Source organism: Paroedura picta, chromosome 1 (genome assembly GCF_049243985.1).
Source record: "Paroedura picta isolate Pp20150507F chromosome 1, Ppicta_v3.0, whole genome shotgun sequence".
NCBI classification, from domain to species: domain Eukaryota; kingdom Metazoa; phylum Chordata; class Lepidosauria; order Squamata; family Gekkonidae; genus Paroedura; species Paroedura picta.
In genome coordinates, this window is record NC_135369.1 from 75,833,947 (window position 1) to 75,853,395 (window position 19,449).

Sequence of the window (19,449 nt, forward strand, 5' to 3'; positions counted from 1 at the left end):
GCAGTAATCAGTGCCCATATACCCAATGCTCATAGTACTCACTGCTTCTATATCTCAATACCCAGGTGTATGTACGAACAGAATAATGCCCTACAAAACTTCCTATCTTTCTTCCCAGCTGGCACACGGAAAAGAGGTATTAAAAGACTGAGGGGAGAGAAGAATATGCAATTTTGGAAGTGGAATGTTGCTCTGACCGCACTCTGTACTAGCTATAGAGTATCTATATGGCCACTCTACTCAGAGCCATGCTGCAGTTTTTCTTGTCAGCAAGTTCAAAGGAGGTTTTCCTTTGATTCAGATGAAAGCCCCAGGAGACCCACAAGTTATGCTCACAAAGAGCACAATGTCATATGGAAACTCCCATTAAATTCAAGTACTTCGCTTATTCACATAGAAAGAAATCTCCACTGTCTGGTTCAAACTCAGCCATAGGTCCTTAAGCAAGCCATTCTGTAGTTTTGGTCTTGCATCTACAATTTGAGATTATTAAAACTTGTTCGATCAAAACTAAAAGTAAGGTCAATGCAAACAGATTATTCCCACCACCCTCCAGCAACTCTTCCCCCAGTCACAGGCGAGGGTTAATGATCCCTCCTGAACTTTGTGCAATAGAATATGGGAATGTACCAGACTTTCAACTTTTTTACCATTGAGAAACCCCTGAAACATTCTACAGGCTTTGAGAAACAACATATCATGCAGAATATGGTTGTGATCATGCAGAATATGGTTGGGAAGCATAGCTGTGTGCATGCCCACCCAGGGCCCCTCCCCTTCCCATCCCATCCAGGCCCATCACTGGCCATTTTGGGAGGAGTGAATTGGTTGACATGACCATGTATGGTCATATTGCCTGATAAATATTTAACATATACAAAAATAAAATAATTAATTCCCACCTATTCAGGAAAGCCTTCCAGGGCTATCAAGAAAGGCCAGGGTTTCAGAAAACCCTGGTTGAAAAAATGTGGAGTACACCAAGCCAGTGGAACAGTTTAGCCAGCTTATCCCTTGTTGCTACATTCTCCAAAGCCTCATGGAATAGCATTAAAGAATGTTTGCCCAACCCTTAGTAAAACTTTTACAAGGAGTGCAAGGAGTTACTGAGGCAAGAATAAGGAAAGCAAGATTTGCAAACTACTTCCTTCAAGGAAATCTGTATTGTTTGAAAAGTGGTTCAGCAGATTACTGAGATAAAGAGAAGCAATCTGAATATCCCAAAGCTCTATATAAATGCCATTACTGTAAATCTAAACACCAGCATGTTAAATCATGATCAGAACAAAGCGATCCAAGCCCAGATGCTACATCAATATAATAAATTCCAAGAAAATAATAAATTCCAAGGACAGGCAGCTGTTTTATGCACCCAGCTGAAATTACAAAAATTGTTATTTTATTTATTTATTTATTTATTGGACTTACAGCCCGCCACTATCATGACTGGCTTTTGATGGATTACAATTTGTCTGTGTTATAAGCCCCATTAAAACCCCACTAAAACCATTCCAGACAATCATCCATATACAAACAGACTCCTAAAACATTTTAAAAACCATGGCAGACTACAACCCACTAACCACCCAAGAATCTAGTACAGGAGTTAAAGGTTCTGATAACAATGTATTCTAGTGTGAATATGTTTTATCTTACGCTGATTACCAGAAGTGTGCATCGAAACATGCATGCTAGACTAAAATAAAAACTAGTTATAAGAAAGGAAGAGTATAAAGGTCTACTGGGCCAATATTAAACAAAACAAAACAAAAATAATTCTGTCTGATGGCCATCTTGAAATTCTTGGAAACTGAGCTTTCTTATAATGCTGTGTTCTTACAGCATTGAAAAAAACTCTCTGCTGTAGTCTTGTTTAATCTTAAATTTAGCATATTGAAATGCTTAGTAAAACAAATGTTTTCATGGACAGAAGGACTTTCCATTTTCTGCAGCATCCTGAAATCTTACAGCAATGCTGGGAGCGATTGATGGCAAAAGAAGAAGGGGAAGACGGAGAATGAGGTGGCTGGATGGAGTCACTGAAGCAGTAGGTGCAAATCTAAATGGACTCCGGGGAATGGTAGAGGATAGGAAGGCCTGGAGAATAATTGTCCATGGGGTTGCAATGGGTCGGACACGACTTCAACTAACAACAACAAAGGGTTCCTGACCTTGTCCTCAAGGAAATACTACACTGGATCCAACCCATTAACCAAAGTAAGCTAATATTAGAACTCAAAGAAAAGGCAGAATCCAGCCCAGTCAAATGTCAAAGAACAAAGTGATCATTTCTGATTATACAATCAAGTACTAGATATACAAATGCTTCTTGCAGTTTGTCTTAAATTCAAGTGCTAGAGTATTGAAAAACATACACAGAAGATGCAGGAGTGAAACAGTGGATATACAACAGACAGCAACGTAACCACTCTCACTGAGTTCACAATGAGGAAAGTAAAATACTTGAGGGCGTAGGTTTAAAAAAAAAATTATTTCAATCTCATCAGCCAGCTAACCACTGACACCTTAGATATTACTAAATGGAAAACAGGACTACTATCACATCCTAAATTTGAAGAAATGGTGAAGTGATAAATGAGACCAATAGCTAATATATTCCCATCCAGCTATTTTATAAATGGCATGTGGATTTCAAAAAACCATTCATCTGATTCATATTGGTTCTGCTTCACTAGAGATGTGAAGGACTACAGAAAAATAGATTTTGTTCTGTTCTCTCCCTCAGAATGCTTTACTGAGGAGCGAGACATTTTTAGAGACCACAGGGGAAAAAATCCTGCAAATATTCTTTTTGAAATAAGTGAAAAGCTTCTTAGATATACTTTTACTCATTTTTATCTAAACAATAATGGTGACTCCTGTGTATACTGTACAGACATTAAAGTATGTGTTTGTTAAAATGAAAACACGTTTGTTCACAATAATGCTGTAACAGTTATAGTATGCTAGGGAAATGTTCACTGTTTTCAGTATTAAGGTATCTGATATTCATATCTGCTAGACATCCAATTAAACTGATGGGCAGTAGGTGCTGACAAAAAGAAATACTATTTTACACAAAGTGATTAAAATTTGGAATTTGCTGCTAGAGGATGTAGTGATGATCACAGGTGCTTTCAAAGGGGATTAGATAGATTTATGGAAGATAAATCTATCACAGTGAACTGTGAGCTTGTAAACCACCCTAAGCTACAAGGGTGGTTTTATCTACTCAAAGGAGCCTCAAAGCGGTTTACAGTCGCCTTCCCTTTCCTCTCCCCACAACAGACACGCTGTTAGGTGGGTGAGGCTGAGAGAGCTCTGATATCACTACTTGGTCAGAACAGTTTTATCAGTGCCGTGGCGAGCCCAAGGTCACCCAGCTGGTTGCATGTGGGGGAGTGCGGAATTGAACCCGGCATGCCAAATTAGAAGTCTGCACTCCTAACTACCACACCAAACTGAAATCCATACAATAATTAATAGATGACTGACTAACTTACAATGTGAAAAGGCATTCTGCAAGAAATCTTCAGATGATTCCAAAAGGCTTCCATACTAGAATCAATGCAAAGTGCAAGGATGAACAAAAAAACGATGTTTTTTTTTGGGGGGGGGGGAGCTGCTGCCTAGAATCCCATCAGAAAGTTTTCATTGAGAGTACTCTGACAATATCTTCCCTGGAAATGATGCATCAGGTACCATGTACCCAAGAGGTATTAGAGTCTTAAGGGTTAGTACCAGCACTTTGAACTGGACCTGGAACTACACTAGCAAAGAACAGGAGTAATGTTATTGCTATGGCCAGCCCTGATAGTCCTGACTTCTTCATTCAGAACCATGGAAGCATCTCAATCAACTTCAAAGTCAACTCCATTTACTGTATGGTATAGTGGTCCAATCTGGATAATATGAAGCCTGTGGGACCATGACAAGATCTGTTTTTTTAGAGGTTGTAGCAAGTGAACTAGACTACAATGGGAAAAATACACTACATCTTGCCAATGTAGTTCTTGCCAATGTACCTGACTTTGAAACTGCTGCTTAAGGAGGTTAGAAACTTGCGCAGTCCAAGTTCTTGTTATTGATCAGATTATCTTCCAACCCACAGCAATGGTTATATGGACTTAACTACAATCTGTTCACCCCATCTCCAAGCAGACCCTTCCAGCATCCAGACACTGATTAAGCTCATCTACTATCTCCCTGGGTCTTGATAGAAAGAGTTGAATATTATCTGCACATTAATGACAATCCACCCTATATCCTTGGATGATCACTCCCCAGGGGATTCATGTAGATGTAAAGCATGGGCTGCAGATCCATGAAGCAAATGACCAAGGGAATGAGCTGAAACCAGTCTAGCAGACAGGCAGTTCAGAAAGATACCAACACCATTACATAATTACTATGTATGCTATATAAAATTCTCAAACAATCTTGCCTACTTTAGACTCTTCTATCTTCTACAACATCTGAAAGAAACTGGTCCATATTTAGAAATCTGTATACTATATCAAGAAATAAGCTAACATATGAAAATGTAGGGAAGATCCATACAAATCACCGAGATTAAACAGAATGTCAGTCCGGCATTCAAGTTATAAACTAATTCCAATTCAAGAAAAACTTGAGATGGTAGTATTTGTTTAGGCATATCTTTAAATAATGATACAAGTTTCATATGACTAAGAGAATACTGAAAGTGATGGGCACAGGGTCACCAGGTCTCCTGCTATAATCGGAGACTTCCCACAGGCAGCCCCCAAGCACACTACAAAAGTAGCCATCTCATCAATGGAATGGTAATTTGTGGAGTGAACCCAGAAGTGATGTCATGCTGCTCTAGCATTCAACAGAACCATGGTAAAACCATATGAATTTCTACGGAATCTTACAGCAGCATGATAACACTTGGAGTTTTTAATGAATCCTAGAGTGGCACGACATAATTTCCAGGTTTGTTCATGTCTTCCCAGTCCTTGTTTACTCTAACCACTACTAGACCACATTAGCTCCTATTATCAGTCCACAGCAAAAATAGGAAGTTATAGGTCTTGATTAGTTAAAAGACAAAGATTAGTTTATAGCCACCACAGAATAACGTGCATTGTATAATGCATTACGTTTTTGATTATATAATGCATAATTCTTAAATCATATTTTTAAAATGTTTCTTGTATATGGTGCTTTACCTATCACATATGAAGTATATATTATACGATATTCTTAGTTTCATTTGCCTTCTCAATGAGCCAGAGCATGAAAAAAATCATTTTAATATGCCAGAATTAGATTCATTAAAATGAATTATGTTTTATGTGACTTTGATCCAAAGTTGTTAAATAGATAACTTTGCATTGCTGACAAAAACATCTTTTACTTTTGTGAATTCATTAACTGTTAAACGTATAAAGGTAAAGGTATCCCCTGTGCAAGCACCAAGTCATGTCTGATCCTTGGGGTGACACTCTCCAGCGTTTTCATGGCAGCCTCAATACAGGGTGGCCTTGCCAGTGCCTTCCCCAGTCATTACCGTTTTATCCTCCAGCAGCAAGCTGGGTACTCATTTTACCGACCTCGGAAGGATGGAAGGCTGAGTCAACCTTGAGCCGGCTGCTGGAATCGAACTCCCAGGCTTATGGACAGAGCTTTCAGACAGCATTTCGGCTGCTTACCACTCTGCACCACGAGAGGCTCTTGTTAAATGTATATGTGCTTTTATTTACCAAAATGGTAAATTACCATAATTTCATGAATCTTATTCTACAAAGGGCAATAAATAGAAGTAATAGCTTTTTTACAATACTCATTGTAACACAGAAGATGGTACATGCTGTGACCTCGAAGAAGAAAAAGAAGGGGGGAGAAGAGAAGGAGGAGGAGGAGGTGAAGGAGGAACAGGAGGTGAAGGAGAAGAAGGAGAAGAAGGAGAGTTGGTTCTTATATGAAGCTTTTCTCTACCCGAAGGAGGCTCAAAGTGGCTTAAAGTTGCCTTCCCTTCCCTCTCCCCACAATAGACACCCTGTGAGGTGGGTGAAGCTGAGAGAGCCCTGATATCACTGATCGGTCAAAACAGTTTTATCAATGCCGTGGCGAGCCCAAGGTCACCCAGCTGGCTGCATGTGGGGGAGTGCAGAATCAAACCCGGCATGCCACATTAGAAGTCTGCACTCCTAACCACTACACCAAACTGGCTCTCATGGAAACAGTCTTCCAAGCTCTTGCCATTTATAGTAAAATCTCCAAAAGAACTAATTAAGATATTGGACCAACTTAAGAGTATTTCAGACATCCATCTTTAAGTGAGTGAAACTGCTCTCCGAAACACTGCAATTCCAACTAATATTTTGGATATAATCCCTTCCATCTTGGCCTGGGACTAAATTGACCAATTAGAGAACATATTCAGCGGCAAGACAACATCACATGGAATCAGTGGAACTGCCACTCAGCCAAAGATCACTGAACTCCATTTGCCGAAATCAGTGAATCATGTGGCGAAAACTAACAAAGATGCATTTCTAGCAAGTTATTTATGCTACAAGTGTACAATGGAGGCAAAAGGGGGCTTTGCCAAACTTTATCATGTAGAGATAAATATAATGACATTGTTCTGCCATACTTTGTTGAAGAACCCATATAGCATTTGGCATACATGTCAAACCATGAAAGCCAATCCACATGAAAGTAGACAGGCTTTAACATACTTGTCTGTGATATTACTGTTGGCTTGTTATTGTTGTTGTTGTTATGTGCGAAGTCGTGTCCGACCCATCGCAACCCCATGGACAATGATCCTCCAGGCCTTCCTGTCCTCTACCATTCCCCGGAGTCCATTTAAGTTTGCACCTACTGCTTCAGTAACTCCATCCATCCACCTCATTCTCTGTCGTCCCCTTCTTCTTTTGCCCTCGATCTCTCCCAGCATTAGGCTCTTCTCCAGGGAGTCCTTCCTTCTCATGAGGTGGCCAAAATATTTGAGTTTCATCTTCAGGATCTGGCCTTCTAAAGAGCAGTCAGGGCTGATCTCCTCTAGGACTGACTGGTTTGTTCGCCTTGCAGTCCAAGGGACTCGCAAGAGTCTTCTCCAGCACCAGAGTTCAAAAGCCTCAATTCTTTGACGCTCGGCCTTCCTTATGGTCCAACTTTCGCAGCCATACATTGCAACTGGGAAGACCATAGCCTTGACTAAACGCACTTTTGTTGGCAGGGTGATGTCTCTGCTTTTTAGGATGCTGTCTAGATTTGCCATAGCTTTCCTCCCCAGGAGCAAGCGTCTTTTAATTTCTTTGCTGCAGTCCCCATCTGCAGTGATCTTGGAGCCCAGGAAAATAAAATCTGTCACTATCTCCATTTCTTCCCCTTCTATTTGCCAGGAATTGAGAGGGCCGGATGCCATGATCTTTGTTTTCTTGATGTTGAGTTTCAAGCCAACTTTGGCACTCTCCTCCTTCACCCGCATCAACAGGCTCTTTAGTTCCTCTTCACTTTCTGCCATTAGAGTGGTATCATCTGCATATCTGAGGTTGTTGATATTTCTCCCTGCAATCTTGATCCCAATTTGTGACTCCTCTAATCCCGCATTTCTCATGATGTGCTCTGCATACAAGTTAAATAGGCAAGGCGACAGTATACAGCCTTGCCGAACTCCTTTCTCAATTTTGAACCAGTCAGTGATTCCATGCTCAGTTCTCACTGTTGCTTCTTGACCTGCATATAAATTTCTCAAGAGACAAATAAGATGCTCTGGTATTCCCATCTCTTTAAGAACTTGCCACAATTTGTTGTGCTCCACACAATCAAAGGCTTTAGCATAGTCAATGAAGCAGAAGTAGACGTTCTTCTGGTACTCCCTAGCTTTCTCCATGATCCAGCGTATGTTGGCAATTTGATCTCTAGTTCCTCTGCCTCTTCGAAATCCTGCCTGTACTTCTGGAAGTTCTCGGTCCACATATTGCTGGAGCCTAGCTTGTAGGATTTTGAGCATAACTTTGCTAGCATGAGAAATTAGTGCGATGGTGCGGTAGTTTGAACATTCTTTGGCATTGCCCTTCTTTGGGATTGGAATGTAAACTGACCTTTTCCAATCCTGTGGCCATTGTTGAGTTTTCCAAATTTGCTGGCATATTGAGTGTAGCACTTTTACTGCATCGTCCTTTAAGATTTTGAATAGTTCAACTGGAATGCTGTCACTACCACTAGCTTTATTGTTGCTCAGACTTCCTAAGGCCCATTTGACTTCACATTCCAGGATGTCTGGCTCCAGGTCAGTAACTACCCCATTGTGGTCACTGTTGGCTAGCTACCTAAAATAAAAGCTCCAGCAACTGAAATGCCAGCTCTTTATGCAGCCATGGTGTCACAATGGTGTTACAGGTAGGGAACCCATAAGGAATTCTCCAATAATTGCCTCCCCATATTTTCTCTTTCTAGCAATTCCCATATACTCAATTTGCCCTGCTTCCTTCTCTCCTTTCCACATACTTATCTGCTTCTGCTCAGCTTCAGATATATTTTCCCCATTTTTTCCACAATGGAGACCTGAAAGCAGCTTAGATAATTCTGCTGTTCTTTATGTTATCATCACAAAAACCTTTTAAGATAAGGTTAGGTTGAATGTGACTATCCCAAGGTAACCCAGTAAGTTTCCATGGCGTAATAATGGTTAAAACTTGTGGCTTCCAAATCCTACTTTGCAACTCCCACACTGGCTTGCATTGGGAAGCTACTGTTGAGCAGTAGCAAGCAACAGAACCTGGATTAGTCATGCAAACCACAGGATATTAAGTTTTCCAAAAGAGCCTGCATATCAGCTGATATTGTAGGAAGAACTCTCCATGCAGGCTCAGCTGTTGCTCTGCTAGGAAGCCCTGTTTAAACTGGACTGACCAGCATAGCCTGTAATGCAGTTGATCCTGTGGAGAACTATCCCCACAGGCTCAGTTGAGGCTCACTTCATCAGTTAGGTAGAAAAGCCCAAAAGACTGTTCCTTCCCCACACCCTCAAGATGTTTTGTAGGCTATCTTCTGCAGGTACCTTCATTATGATAGACAAACATCCTTCAACTTTGCTGGTATCTTCTTTAAATCTATCTAATGAAATCAAAATTATAAAAGTGATCAAGCACTAATACAAAAACTAACTTGCACAATTCAAGCATTACTAGCATAGCAAATTACTAGGGTTGGGCACTTCAGCATCTGAACCAGCTGTCCGCGCTCAAAGCAGTGCCACGGGAGTGAGGGGAGGCGCACCGGCACCTCCCATCCGCCCTGCAGCACGGCACTGGCTGCTTTGGGAGTGAACGGCCACTTTACACGCCGAAGCACCTAACCCTACAAATTACATAAAATGAAACAATATTTTCAAGGATCTAGTTGTTTCAACAGGACTATAATTGTCCACAATGACTGTCCTATAATATGTATTGTAACACGTCACAGTCCAGTGTTACATAAGTTTAATTTGATATTCAAATATGCTGCTAATTCTACTATAACAATATGAGACCATTCAAAGTCACACATTCTATTTTGTAAGTATAGTTTTCTGTTTTAAACTTTTTTCGTGCCTCTCAGATGGCAAATATTAAGATACATGAGACAAGTAGCATAGGTTGCAGCAGTTTGCAGCTCTCTAGCATTGAATGTATTAACTGCTTGGCCTGCAGAAAATTACAGCACATATGTTTTTAAATTGTGTAGATATGCAAAACAGGACAATTTTATATGTAGATTGGTATAAATGGTCTTTTTATGTTAAAGTACTAACATCAGTTTAGAGTTGATGATTATTATATATATATACTAGGGGCCAAGCTTGTTGCATTCAGGAATATAATGGGTGCTAGATGAGTGGGGTGGGAGAACTCTGTGGATGGCCTCTCGCTCCCCCCAGGACCTGGAAAGGCTGGAGGCCCCTGTGAAGGGAACTCACCAGCAGGGGCAGCTCTCATGCAGCAGGGATCTGCAGCCCCCAGCCTCAGAGGGAAGTGGAAGGAGGAGGGGATGGTCAGGGCTGGGGGATGGAAGGCGACTGGCTGGCTGCTGGACAGACATGTAAGCTGGTTGGAGGAGGAGGATCACAGGGGCGGGACAGCCACCCTGAGTGAGTGTTAAATGCTAAGTGGCACTAAAGCCATGAGAACAGCTTCTCCTCCAAGGCCTTACCAGAAATATATTATGTAGAACAGATTTCTTCTCCCAACCCCTGGTTTCAGAATTCCTGGAAATGTTAATTCTATACTGAAGAGCAAATTTGCTAAGATTTAAGGGTTGAAGTAGTTAATGAACAATACAATTAATGTAAGTTGGTCTTTCCTAACTGAAATACATCTTCTTAAAGAATAAAATACCAAATTCTTATCTATTTTTTCTGAAAACCTAGATGAATAATAAGGATGATGGGCACTGTGGAAATAAAAGCCAAGGAACAAGAATTTAATAAATGCTCTAATATGTAAGTAGAAAGTACAGACAACAGAAAAGCAAATTCAGAGATGAATTCCTTTGAAACTGAGTTTAAAAGTGACTAATATTTTGGAAACATTTAACTATACATTGGCATGAAGAAATGTTTATAATCCCTGCTACTGGGAACCAAGTTAAGAATCAAATCAAAGTGTGAAAGTTCTAAATTGTAAACTAATGTCCAAGAGAAGATATTCTTAACTCAGAGAATGAATAGCAATGGGATGCTGAATAGTATTTCCAGAAATATTTTCCAATAGTTTAAGGATAGTTGCAGAATGATACAATATAGATGTATATAATTAAAATGACCTAGTAATTATGGGTAAGGGACCTCTTATAACAATTGCTATTACAACAATTGATTATATTCTTTTAAAACAAGAGTACATTACAGAAACAAACATAAGTATTATTTAGAGATTAATTTGGGTTTTCTGACAAAGTCAACAACCCTAATAATTTGTCCATTCATCATGACTTGCTTTCTTCTTGAATTAGTCTACCTTTTTAGTCTCACCCAAGGGAGTCTCTTTGCAGTTGCAACCTGCTAGACACATTGCTATTATCATTGTTTACTCGCTTATTTTTGCCATAAGGTTTTGCTAAATGTACGAAGAACTAATAAGGCCTTCAGCATGATTAGAATACCAGAGAACTCTAGTATTCCAATTTTCGGCCATTGGGAACAACTGAGATTTTCCTTCAAGACTATACAATCTGCTTTAATTCACCACACCACAATTTTACATGTATACGTTTGTATTTTGTATTTATCTGTAAAGCATCCTGCTGGTAATAATGTTTAAGACAACTTACATAATGCACCTTATGAACATAGAATGTAAACTGGATTATCGATCATTCTTAAGCTCTCCATAGTGCAACTTTCTATTTAATTACTTAAGGTTCAAAATGGGGGAGGCATGAATAAAGGGATGATGTTTTTGATTTATACCACAACCCCCACCCCCTTCAAAAAGAGCCTTTGATCTGATTACCTGAATAACATAGGGTGGAAAAAACAGACCTCCCTAACATCACCAAATGTAGAGCTTCTCAATTATCTTCTGCAAATAGCGAATGAAATATAGCAACTAATGTTGCATCTTATGGGAAGACAGAGTTCATTTCAATAAACAGCATAAAATATGATGACACTATGCCTACTGCACAATGTGATTACATTATGTAGTACAAGGGACAAGAATCCCCCTACATCACATGCTCATACGGTCAAAAAAACAAAACAAAACCTGAAGCACTGGATCCTGCCCACTTTTGGAGCAAAGACAAAATGAAAGCACAAACTGTAAATTGCACTAATCAAGTACAAAGAACATGCAACAAAATGCTAAATGAAGTTTTCTGATGCGATAGTAATTGCGACCACATACTTGCAGCATACTTCTGCAAATGTGGGAGATTATTTTGAAAATAATTCACACCTGATGTTTGATTTGAGAGGAATCTCTTTGGACATGTAGAATTTCAACCTTGCAGGGGTGAAATTAATTGAACAAACTGTATTTGGAAATAGGGGGAAAGTCCTTTATTATATGGAAGATAGTAAAAAAAAAAAAACCAGCACTTGAGAAAGGTCAAAAGGGGGGTAAAATGGGTCATTTAGCCAGCACCCCATAGTGCTGCATCTTGGGACTGTTATCATAGAATCCATAGAACAATAGAGTTGGAAGGTGCCACACAGGTCATCTAGTCCAACTATTGTTCAATGCAGGATCAGCCTAAGGCATCCATGGTTAAGTCATATCACAAGTCAAACCAGAAATACACACCACTCTATCTAGGTCGATAGCACAAAAACCCCATACTCATTAGACTGGATGAGACTTTATTCATCTTCTGTCAGTTGTAGGTATCTTTCCACCAAGTACACACTTCTTTACACAGAATTATCCACTATCCACAAATTTTACTATTTAAATTCCTTTGAGAACAGCTTTAATAAAATGGAAGATAAATTATTAACAGAAGAATCAAAGAATCACAGAGTTGGAAGGTACCTCCAGAGTCATCTAGTAGAACCCCATGCACAATGTAGGACCTCACAAGTACCTGTCCACCCTCGGTGACCCCAATTTCATGCCCAAGTGATACGGTGCTTTCTGTAAAAGTAATATGGTGCTTTCTGTAAAACCTTGTATTTCCAGCAACTCTCATATTACCTACCTAGGAAGCACAAATTGCTCTGCTACAGAATGTTTCAGTACACCATCTAGAAGTATGTTTACAGAAGTCAAACCATTTTAGATTTATAATGGTGAATATACATAGCATTCCTAAACCCTTGGTCAGGAGCCTTCAAGCAGACATGCACTGAGTCATCTCTTTCTTATGTTATCTGTACAAAAGGTAGACAGACTTACCAGCAGTTCTTTTAACAGTAGTCTTCTTCTTCCTTCAGCCTACAACTGAGGCCTTATACTAAGCGTAATGGCACCACCTACCAGGAAGCAAAAGAATTGTCAATCAAGAAGATCACAAGGTACCACCTTGCCCTTAAAGTTTTTTTTTCAGGATAAGTATATACCACAAAAGGTGACAGAAAAATATTACTTAAAATTCACTTGGGAGAGTTAAGATTACTAAAGATATGCCAAGAGTTTGGAAAGGAGGGAAAATACTATTTACTGTAGTATTTATACTTTGTTTCCTTTCCAGCTTCCATATAATTGCTGCCTTAACTAAATACAGAAGTTAATCTGTAGGGCACTGGAAAGCACAGTCATTATCCAAGAGCTGTACAAAGAAAATTCATAGGACAACAGTGGCAAAAGGGGACTTTGGCCTTTCCCATCTGAATATGCTGTTTGCCAGCTAAATTACAGACCTCTGCTTTTTGCTGTATGGTGAAAATACAGTTTTGGAAACATCTAGAGCTGTTAATTTATACAGCTATGCCAAGACTTAATATGTCCTACATTTTCAAATGTGCCTCTTCTTAAAAATAGTACTGTAAGTATTGTGCATGTTCAGGACATCACAATATGGTATGTTTTTAAAAGCATAACATCTAGCTTTATTGAATATATATGAAAACATTCTAGTATGAAATTGCTTTAAAAATCTTTACAGCATAGTCTAAAGAGAGAAAATCTCATACCCTCTATCCATGAAGATCAAATTCAATATCTCACTTCAGCCTAGGTCTGGAATTCAAGTTGATCCTATCATGTTCTGAAGCAAAAATGCCTTTGTTACTTTAACAAGGCACACTATGAAGTCTCTATAACTCCTCCCCCATTACCAGTAGTGGGGTAAAGTCTTATTCTAGAGCATTGTAAAATATTCAGTATATACCATACAGAAGAATTTCAGAAATTCTAGATACCATCCACATTGATACTTCTCTAGCCACAAGTCCTGAATTGCTAGTTTAAAAACTATGCAATTCTAGTGGAGGAATATCAGAAGAGCCAACCTTCTCTATTCTCGCAGAAGGCCATTTTATGATGGTATGGACATTGCTGATAATATTAACCACAAGGCGCATGTTTTATTAGTTGTTACAAAAACCAAGGAATTTTAATAATTTAAATGACTTTGAAGCAAATACCTATGGTTAAACAAACCAGATAACTTTGTAAAATGAATACTTTCAGACTATAGCATTCAGGTGCATCAGTTATTCTCTATTTATTGGAACAAATTTAGAGTCTATTGGCACTTTTAAGACAACTGACAATACTGGGCCCTAATTCAGACATATATTTATGCAATATGGTGAGGGAAAGTGCCAACAAGTTGCAGTTCACTTACAGCAACTCTGTAGGGTTTTAAGACAAGAGATATTCAGATAGTATTGCTATATGTTTTTTTTCTGCAGATGTTAACTTTCTACACTCACCTACTGATAACATGATAAAAGCAGATTATCAAGATTTCTTGTCAGTTAACTATATTCCATCCCTCCAAAAACGCAAAATTTATTAATATTAGAAAAATAATGTAAGTAGATCATATACAAACATGGACCATGGGATTTGTCCTCTTAGCACATCTTAACATGACTGATCTGAAGCACAACAGCCTGCCAGACTATTCACAGCAACAAACATTGTGAAAAGTAAATGGAAGCTAACATTTGATGGGTACTGCTTATACAATTCTCAGTCAAGCAATATGAGTTATACATGCAGCGTCCAACTCTCGAAAAGGGGACTTTCCACATATATGTTAATATAATCTGTTTATGATTGATAGGGCTGTTGTGCTACAAATCAATCATGGTAGATGGGGTAAATGTGGGATATGAAGTACCAACAAATGGTAGTCCTTTTACATAGTCTAGTTTTTACATGGCATATTTATCTTCCTTTAAAATGCTAAATAATTTAAATGTAAATTTAATTAGATTTGCTGATTTCAACATATACCCCTCATGGTCTCATCAACTACAAGAACCACCTTCTAGATGAAATAGCCACATAAAGTATTCCTATTCATTAGTGATGCCCAGTAACTGCTGATAAGGAAAAATTTGACGATTGGTAAGAAAAGTAATGTTAAAGACAAACATAGAGGAGATATTAACAAGTATTATTCATTCCCCACTAACATCTATAGAATATTTTTGCCACTTTTTATTGCAAAATCTCAATATTATTTAAATAAACTATTTTTATCAGAATACTGTACATTTTCCTTGAAAAAATAGTTAAAGGGTAGTTTGGGATACAACCAATTTATAGGGAAAGGGTCCAAGAACTCATCCTTTCCAGAACAAAGATACCATCTGAGATGCTGAATGTAAATCATTAACTTTTAACGCCTTTTTATATACTTAAATAAATAGAAATGATGGGGGGCCAGCAATGCTTGGGACCAATTTTGTATATTTATTAGGCAACAATATGGTAAAGGCAAAAGCACAAGGTAAAAGCATGTTGCAGGCCATATTTGTTCCCAACTTTTTATACAATATTTAAACACAAGAAAATTTCAGATAAGCATACATTAGCATCACAGTAACACAGATTCAAGTTTTATATCTAGGATTTCTTTAAAAATAATTTATGAACTATGACCTTACAGAATAAACCATCCAGATAGCTCTTTTTATAAAATACAAACTGATCCCAAACATAGCACTCTTCTATTGATGGGTTGGAAGAATTACATATTATAGTAGTATTTTTGTTTCTGCGCTATCATTCTCATTCTTGAAGTCAACTCTGTGTATGTGTCAAGATTGTGATGGCACTGTTTTGACTGAATTGTAATTATTTCCTATAAAATGTGTATGTTTTACTTTTAACCCTGAGTAGAGCCTTTTGGACAAGGCAGAACCATAAGTTCAGATAAATTATTAAACTATGGAATAAACATTTGTATGTGTGCATATAATTTGCAAGAGAAAATTTGAGAGAAAATGGGAACGTTTTTGTCAAATTTTAGAAATCCTTATTTAAAAATATGAAATGCGTTATGTATAACACAAAGTTAAACTAAATTTTAATTTTTATTATATTCCTCAATGTGTGTATGTTAAGTTACTTACATTTTGTGACAACCCTATAAATAAATGATTTTCAAAATGTCCTAATAGCCTTTCTTAGGTTTTGCAAATTGATGGCCGTGACTTCCTTTATTGAATCAATCCATTTAATGTTGCCTCTTCTTCACTTGCTGCTTTCCCTAGCATTCCTACCTTTTCCAATGTCTTCTCATGACCAAAGTATAGTAATTTTAGCTTCTAGGGAGAGTTCAAACTTTATTTGATCTAGAGCAATACCATAACCCTAAACAAAGCTATGGTAATCTAAGGTGGAATAGCTATGTTAATTTGGTTGTGTTTGGAACTGCTGGAATTAAGCTATTACTACTGTAATAAAAGTGTTTTTTTAATTGGATTTAAAGGGTTGAATCCAATCCTTCATTACTGGATCTAGTTCTCTCACCTTTTCATTATAGTCCTGTGCCTCTGAAAATCTGTTACTGAGAGTTGGGGAACTTCAGAAACAATATATAAAGTATTATGAATTAAGTACGCAGACGTTCTCTTGTTTTAAAGGGACAATGATTATAAGAAATCAAATCCCATACTAGGACTTCTGTGATAAATCCATAGCATCCAGTCTGGTCCCCAATCTTGGTAAATTATACAATGATTGTAATTTGGGGCACAATCAGCTCTGTTGTTGGTTTATGGTTCCCTACACAGACACATGAGCACCCAGCTGCTTGCTGGCGGGTAAACGGTAATGACTGGGTAAGGGAATGGCAAACCACCCTGCATTGAGTCTGGCAAGAAAACACTAGAAGGCATAACCCCAAGGGTCAGACATGACCCCGTGCTTGCACAGGGGATACCTTTACCTTTGACACAGACACACAGAAAGGGTGTGAAACGCATGCACATTAAATCTGTTTCTCTGGCAAGTAGGGGACACTTGATTGAAATCAGCCTTGCCTTGACTGAGATCAGTGCTTTTTGACTGAGATCAGCCGGTAAGATGAAGGTGTCCCCCCAATTCTTTTGAATCCACAGGCCAACAATCAAGGCAGCAAGCAAGTGCCAGAAAACTCACTAGGAAGCCCCATTCTGAAGACTACTGGTGTGCAGCATTCTAGAAGCCTACATTCTAGAAGTCTACATCAGTCACTCAAAAAGAAATATAGTTTCCCTTTGTCTTATTTTTTCCTTTTCCTTTCTCTTATTTAGGGAAGATGAATCAAGTCCACTCCCAAGTAAGAAATTAAATTATCAAATCAGTACACAGAGCATTGTCTAAGAACAACAAACAATTTTGTTCATTAGTTTGGTGTAATGGCTAGGAGTGCAGACTTCTAATCTGGCATGCCGGATTCGATTCTGTACTCCCCCATATGCAGCCAGCTGGGTGACCTTGGCCTTGCAATGGCACTGATAAAGCTGTTCTGACTGAGCAGCAATATCAGGGCTCTCTCAGCCTCACACACCTCACAGGGTGTCTGCTGTGGGGAGAGGAAAGGGAAGGCGACTGTAAGCCACTTTGAGACTCCTTCGGGTAGAGAAAAGCAGCATATAAGAATCAAGTCTTCTTCTGATGTGTGTCATTTTATTTACAACCAACTCTCTGAAGTCAGTAAAATATAACCTCTCCAATCATTATCAGACACATTGCTTCTCACTGGACATGTAATTTGCAATCCTAATACAATCCACATATAAACACATATGAAAATGGGGACAAACAATTTAATGCGGTCTGATGGTGTTTTTATTTCTTTCATTACATATGCCAAGCCTAAGCAAGCTAAAGACCAGTTAAACCAGAAACCCTCACTTAAACCTGTATAGCTTTCTCTCTATCACCTGTAAGTTTTATTACATGCCTTCATTTTTAATGGACATTTCTGAAGTCAGTGCATATAGTCAAGCAGTGGTTGCAAAATCCCATTCACCATAAGCCACATGCTTAAGAGGAATTTAATTTAATGCACTACGCATAAACAGCTACTCCATTATTCATAAAAATGTATAGCCAAGGTGGTTTGATATTTTTTATGTAACTGCTATGCTATTAATTAAACTGAAACAGAAAGCCACAGGATAAACAATCAAGCCAAAATTTCAAATGTCTGGAAAATTTCTTCACCATCTAAGGTGGGGAACATTCTTTGCAGGGCACCACAAAAAAAAAAAGAAATCTGTATTAACTACTGTGGAATAGAGAAAACAAAGAAAAAATAACTGCCAAGTAATATGAAGACTCAAACCCAGATGCTAGAATGTTAAGCATTTCCTTTGCAACTATATCCTTTAGCCAAAGGTCAAAGATAGTATGTAATAGTTAGAACTCTTAAACCCTAGGTGAATATTCTCTTTGCTTTTTCAAATTGTGTGAGTTCATAGTGAGAATTTTTCATGTTGTGTGTTTTACAAATTTTGTTATACAAAAATAGATCATACTTAAAATCTATACTTTAAAATACAAAACAAAATAGTGCTCCAGATCCTTAAACTAAGTCTTAATTTTAACTATGAGCAATAAAATGAATATAAATTTGCCACCACAACTGGATGCAATACTGCTTGTAACAACTTGGAATGCATATATTTTCTGGGTTGACACAGAAAGATTTAATGCAAGAGCCTCCAATATGGTGCCATGGCGCCTGGTCAACACTTTTCTTGGTACCTGCCAAGTGTTTTAAAAAACAGGTAGGGCTCTTACCCAGGGGCTTCTGACTAGCCACTGAAGTTCTGATCAGTTATGCAGATTCAATTATACTGTTTCAGTGGCAGCTGCCACCACTTTTTATTTTATTCTCTCTCCACTTTCATTGTATGTTTTTAATTACTCTTTTCTTCTGTATCGGGCTTTGTTTCCTATGGTAGCCATTCTGTGATTGTGCCCACCACGTTGTGTCAGAATTCCAGAAGTGCCCACAGACTCAAAAATGTTAAAAGACCCCTGATACTATTTACCAACTCCTATTGAAAAGTAGCTGATCATTTCAAACCAGTGATGATTTATATGCAATACTGGCACTAAAGTTATAGCCTTATTTTTACAAGTCTGAAGCTCAGATAATAGTGGTTTAAGGCAGTCATCTGTTCTTATTTCACTCATAGAATTAAATGCTTTATTGCTCAATATCTTACATTCTTAAAAGAAAATAATGCTTTCCCTTTCCAGACTGGGAACTATTCAGTGCTGCAAATATTTGTTCTCTACAACCCACAACATAAACAAAACTTGAACAGCTACAAATGACAAAAAACAGCAGTGCAGACAAAAAGACTAATTGGAACAACACTGCTGTGCAAAGGATGATATTCATGAGGAATTTAAAGTGCTGTTGGTATAAACTACAAATATGAAATTCTCACATTGCAAATTCAATGTTGTACTTGAATGATAAAAGTAGCTGTTCTTTATTAAAATCCAATTAACGGTAATTTATTAAAATCCAATATCTGACAGGAAATAGTCTAAAGATGTAAAAAAATGGAAATTTTTAAGTCAA

General features: G+C 38.2%; 1 protein-coding gene and 1 long non-coding RNA gene across 7 annotated transcripts in view; one reads left to right on the plus strand and one right to left on the minus strand.

Annotated features, from left to right (window-relative positions):
- Positions 1-19,449, minus strand: part of CRIM1 (cysteine rich transmembrane BMP regulator 1) — a 188,842-nt gene that overhangs the window by 144,173 nt on the left and 25,220 nt on the right. Inside the window, exon 2 of one of the 6 annotated variants that reach the window (XM_077344020.1) lies at positions 12,861-12,937. The exons of the other annotated variants lie outside the window; for them this stretch is intronic. The gene's annotated coding sequence lies outside the window, so the exon portion shown is untranslated. The remainder of the gene's footprint in view (positions 1-12,860; positions 12,938-19,449) is intronic. 6 annotated transcript variants of the gene reach the window in all.
- The window catches only part of LOC143840470 (uncharacterized), a 40,789-nt gene that overhangs the window by 10,662 nt on the left and 10,678 nt on the right, over positions 1-19,449 (plus strand). The window contains exons 2-3 of the long non-coding RNA XR_013232204.1: positions 10,391-10,462; positions 12,899-12,979. This is a non-coding gene — a long non-coding RNA (uncharacterized LOC143840470). The remainder of the gene's footprint in view (positions 1-10,390; positions 10,463-12,898; positions 12,980-19,449) is intronic.